Genomic DNA, 5,979 nt, shown 5'->3' with positions numbered 1-5,979 from the left:
CGGAAATTATAACGTTCTATCCTCTATCCCGTTATTACTAACGGTAAAAAAAATAATATTAATTTTAATAAACTTATCTGTATCCTTTCACTTATACTTTAGTAAATTTTTATGCTGTTCCCTACAGGGAGAGTTGGAGTAATCCTTCGATTTTCTACATGAAAATTGAAGCGCATCCTTCGATTTTGGTACGTTCGTTAATGTTTTTTTTTTTTTTTTTTTTTTTTTAAATAAATATAAACGTTGCAACGTCTGAAAAAAACTACTGAAAATGCCCTCGGCGGGGATTTCTCGTCTTAAATTGTATTATAAATAAGCGTTGTACACCAAAAGTAGTTTTAAAAAAAAAGAAGAGGAAGGTCACGTTGACCTCTGAGTATGGATCCGATAGAACGTGACCCGTCGCAATTAAAATTTGCATAAATTTTTTTCCCTCTAGCTGATAAACAGCAGATGTTGGGACGATGGGGACAACTCCACCATTAAAAAAAAAAAAACATAGAATATACTCATAAAAACTACAGATGCACTAATGAGTGTTTCATCTTCACGATTTTTTAATAAATTTCGTAGATTTATCTGGGTCATTTAAGGAAGAGGAAACGAAGTAACGTGATATTGTGCACCGCACGTAATTTTTTGAATGTAAAATCTTAACTTTTTTTTGGATTAAAACTGCGAGATGCAGGAAGATGCTGCATAATGATCCTGGATGAGTTTCTAGAACTTAATAACTGTTATAGTTTAATTGTTAATCAAGATACGACAAAGATTTTCCTGGATAATGTAGAAGAATGCAGTGGTGTGCAAGGACAGACAACCTTCACTTCGATCAATATATCCCAGGGATGCTAGCAGCTGATGCAGGAAGAGAATCAGTATTGACTACATTGCTAACACTTTCGAGTCTATATCTGCATCATACCCATTGATAACAGTCATAGTTCATTAGTTTATTTAATAAAATATTAAAAAAAAGCAAATAAAGATGGAGAATTTGGATTGAAAAACTGCATAATTTTTGCTCATAAAATTTTTGCAAACGATGCAAAATGTATTTTATTTCATTTTTTTTTAAATGCATCATTTTGAGTATGGATTTTCTAATGGATTTTAATTTTACTTTTAAAATATTAAAGTAAGTATAATTGTTTAGTATTTAAGCTTAAATTATTTTGATTTTTCTCACATTTTTCTGCATAAATTTCATTTAATTTTTGCATTTAAATTGTACATTTTGTTCTTCATCTATAAACGCTTCGTTCTTAATTTGCTGCATCTTTCAGTGGAGAAATTTGCTGTAAAAACTCAATTAAATATAGTCTAAATTTAAAATATTAGCATAATTTGCATAATATTTGCATAAAAGTACGATAAAGTGCATAAAAATTGTAGAAGAATCCGAGAAATTGCATCAAAATGGAAAACGTAAAGTCATGCTAACTTTTGATAATTTTCGCTTAAAATCTGATAAAGTTTAAAATTTGTGGAATATTTTGCAGGATCCCTTAATTTAATTGCTTTGCATCATTTTGAGCTTAATTTTATACGCAAATTGTAATTACTATTAATTAAAGATGCATATACATATACAATTGATAAGTTACGTATAGCTTTTTGTTCTATGCGAAAACTGAAGCAAAAATCAATCAAAATATAGCTGAAATATAATTAATTTTGCTATAAAAGTTTATAAATTTGATTCTCTAGCATAATATGTGCAAACATATTCGAAACATTTTAATTTAAATTCGAAAAAAATCGCTAAAGATGCACGATAAAGTCGCATTTTTTGGGGGGGAATTTTAAATACTTTCATGGGTGAATTTTTTAAAATTAAATTACATTTTCACATAATTTATTACATTGACAGGGCAGAAAAGGTCGAAAAAATGGTTTAAAAGCTTAATTCTCTTTGATATTTTCTAAAGAATTAAAGCACACAACTATGCAAAGAAATAATTAATTTTCTATGGCTTTTTGCTGCAAAATAATGGAAAATTTTAAACTGCGGGCATTTTTAAGAAGAAAAATATTGAATATTTTATATTTTCCAAGGTTAAAAATCATAAGAATTTGATAAACACGCTCTTAAACACACCCAATCAATGTTTAAGTGTGAAGCACTCGCCTATGATAAAGAGATCATTTCCGAACATCTTAACCAACATCCGGATAATTTTTTGTTTATTTTTTTAATCAAAGACCCATGACATGACCCAAATGAGGAAACAGGATGATGTTTTATTACTTTATTCTTAATCTCACAGTTTAAATTCTTGAAAATATCATCTTACAACTCACCAAATGCTTAACATCTTCATAGAAGATCCCTTATCTAGAAACAGGATGTGGCAGGAAGGGTGCTTCACGTATCTAACTAACTAACACGTGGGGATGTAAAATTTTATTATGTAACACTTGCAGAAATGTAGTTGATTACGTTACAACATTTGCAATTTGTTTAATTCCAAACAAATTTACAGAATTAAGTTAAATGTACCGACGTTTAAAGGTTAAATTATTGTTTGAGTTAAATGGTATTTCCGCTAACTCTCAGAATTTAATTTAAAGTGAAATTATTAAATATTTTCCTAATGGAAATTGTAGAAATTAAGATTTTCCTGTGATTATCGAAGCTGTTAATTGATTCTTTGCGCTAATTATCAAGGGAGCAATCAGTAATTTTGTGTATTAAAATATTGGATTTTCGTCGTTGATCGTAACGAAATTTGCCAAATTTTCGAGTTTTTGGCAGGTACTAGCCTTTTTATAACGTGTTTTTTTTTAATTTCTACACCTATATTTTAGTGATTTAAACAAAATTGATTCCTTCTCGAAGATATGAAAGATCAAGAAGGCTTTGTTTCCGGCCGTGAAGATTTCAAATTGAGCAGTTTCGTTTCATGTTCGGAAGCTTTGAGCTTGAATATACTGATCCTAAGTTCATTTTATAAACTAATTACTTCTGTTTGTTTCCGTTTTTACAGGTGAAAGCTTCGAAAGTAATTGAGATAATGCGTGGTTCTCAGCTTCATCAGCAGCATCCTCATCAAAATCATCTGGACTAGAGATGCTAAGGATCTGATTGAAGATTCTCAGATCCACAGCATCATTAGAAATGATCTATACAATGCTTTTCGATTTTTAAAGTTTTAAATCAATTTAAAGGGCTGTAATCCACGAAATCAGAACGAAGTGTGAGCTCCAAAAATGGAGCATCAAATATTACACTTTTCTTCCTTGTTTTTGGAGCTCAAGCTCAAGAAACAATACTGATGATACCTCATACTCAACCTCTTTAGCAGAATTCCTAACAGAATAATCGAAGTTTCAGTTTTTCACATTTATAGCAGCATTAGAAACAGCACAGTTCCGCTTTTAAAAGTTCTAGACCGCTTTAAACTTTATTTTGGATCCATCTTGAAGACACTTTGGCACTCAAATTATAGTAAATCGTGTGTTTCAGTGTTAATTTAGCGCCAGAATGGGCATATTTTGTGATTAGTAATACGTTATTTCTCTTCCCACCATCAGTATCTAATTTACTTGTCATCAATCTTATGTTTTGTGCAAGTAAACACAAAAATGATGCTGAATGCCAATGTATATAATTAAATGATCTCCTCCATGGCTCATTAATTTTTGTTATATTAATTTTCGTCATTCTACGATCAAAAATGTCAGGTAGGAAGAAGATTATCAAGGGATTTTGTTGGTGTATGTCATTAAGATGCAATTATCAAGGAAGCAATTATGATAATTATGATGGAAAATTGGATTATCACTATCAGGATACGATAAAGTTTCTTAGTTTTGTATACTTTATAAGTATTTTTCGTTATTTCACTACAATTAAAATGCATTGAATGCAGATGATGATGAAAAACTGAAGATATGACCAAAGATTTTGACCTCAGCATCACCAGTTTTTTGTTAAGATTGATGATGCTGAGGATCTGTCTAGGGATGCTATTCTAAAGATGTTGTTGAATGTATTTAGAATCTGGAGATTTGGTGATGACTTGCAAATCCACAGCATCCTTAACAGCATAACAACATAAGCGTAACAAGTTCTCTGAAGATACTACTGCTGTAGACGAATACACTTTCAAATATGAAGCATCATCCCTAACAACGTTCTGTAAAATGCTGCTGATGATCCCGAGAATCAAATACTTTTAATCAGATCTCCAGAGCATCATCAGCAAAGTAAACTAAAGTTCTGCTAAAGATGATGAAGATGCGGAGGATCCAATCAAAGTTTTTAGATCCCCAGTATCATCAGCAACAAAGATATGCTGAGGACGTGAATGATGCTAAAGTAGGAATGAAATGACGAATGAATTGTCTAGAATAAATTGTCTAAAATAATGTTTGCAGATAGAAATATCCGAAGACGAATTGCTGGTATTAGAAGTATCTGGGGATGTGATGTCTAGGGAAAAATTGTCTGGGGGGAAGAATGTATTGTGCAAAGAATGTGTGCAGAACGGTATGACACCATTCAGGAAAGAACTGTCCAAGAAATGAATTGTTTGGGGAATGAATTGACGAGAATTAACTTTCTAGAAAGGAATCGACCAGTCATAGCTGACAGTAAGTCACCTTCGATTTATAATGGGGTGATTGGGACATAAAACTGTGCAGAAAAGTCATATCTTTCTTACTTACAATTCGAACTTTTTGCTTCAAACGTGTAATTATAATTAATTTTTACTTTCTTCCTTTTATCTGCTGGCATCCATCAACGATGTGCTTTCATTTTATTTCTCATTATGTAATCTGTATACGAAGAGTTTTCTTTTTTTTAAGATAAGGAAAGAAAATTTTTCAAAATTTTAAAAATATTTCTGCATCTTCTTATCGTTCTTTTCGAGAAAAAAATTGAAAAAAGAGGAAGAAAATAGAGAGGAAGAAGTAGAAAAGGAGAAAGATAAAGTAAAGATGGAAGGAAAGATGTACTTGAGAAATAAGATGCAAAAAAGGAATTAAAGAAAACAATAAGGAAAATATGCGGGAGGTGAAAAGATTTAAAAAAAAATAGAGGAACAAGAAAGAAGTGAGAAAAAAGGATAGAGAAAAAGGTAGGAATAAAGGAAAAACGTTTAATGAATTTAAAATATGCAGGAACAAGAAAGATTCAAAAAAATTAACGAGTAGAAAAGGCACAGAAAAGATGCAGGAAAAGAAAAAGGCAGAAAAGAATGAAAGGGTATAAAGATGTAGAATAGATGCAGAGGTAGAAAACGTGTAAAAAGTGTAGAAAGAGCAAGGGTTGCACTTTTTGAAAATGAACAAGTAGAATGATGTAAAAAGGATAAAAGAGTAGAAAAATATGGAAAGGATGCAGACGTACAAAATGTGTAAAAGGATGCAGGAGCAAAATGACGTGTAAAAGAATGCAGACGTAAAAAAAAGGCGAAGAAAATGAAAAAGTAAAAGAAAACGATAAAACATAAGAAACGAACGAAGAATAATGGTGCAAAAAAAGAAAAAAAATCAAAAATATGACAGAGAAAAAAAATAACAACAACAAAAGCATAGAAGTGAGAGAAAGATAAAGATAAAAAGTAATGAAATAATTTTTTCAATCCTTAATTAACGTTTTCCTCTTGTTTCGTGTATTTTTTCTATTTATAATTTAGCATTAATCCTGAACTATTTGCTTTTTTTATTTCTTTTTTTTTTTTGCATATTTCTTACTTTCTTCTTCATTATGTAAAGCTCCCTCTTTGCAAAACTCATTTCTAAAATCTTTTATATGCTTTACATTCTCTTCTTCTCGTCTTTATTTATTTTTCTTTTCATTTACATCTCCTATTTGTTCGTTGCGATATCCTCAAAAGTCCTCATTTACCTCTTCATTCGATTTTTAATCATTTCTCCTCCCTTTCTCAATTTTCAATCTCTTCGTGATTTATGTCATTTCATTATTTCTTGTCCATTCGTCTTGTTTACTTCTGACTTTTAATTCGT

This window comes from Centruroides sculpturatus, unplaced genomic scaffold (genome assembly GCF_000671375.1).
Source record: "Centruroides sculpturatus isolate CEXI.00-Female unplaced genomic scaffold, Cexi_2.0 scaffold448, whole genome shotgun sequence".
In the NCBI taxonomy this organism is placed as follows: domain Eukaryota; kingdom Metazoa; phylum Arthropoda; class Arachnida; order Scorpiones; family Buthidae; genus Centruroides; species Centruroides sculpturatus.
The sequence above is the reverse complement of the archived record's forward strand: the minus strand, read 5'-3'. Positions refer to the sequence as shown.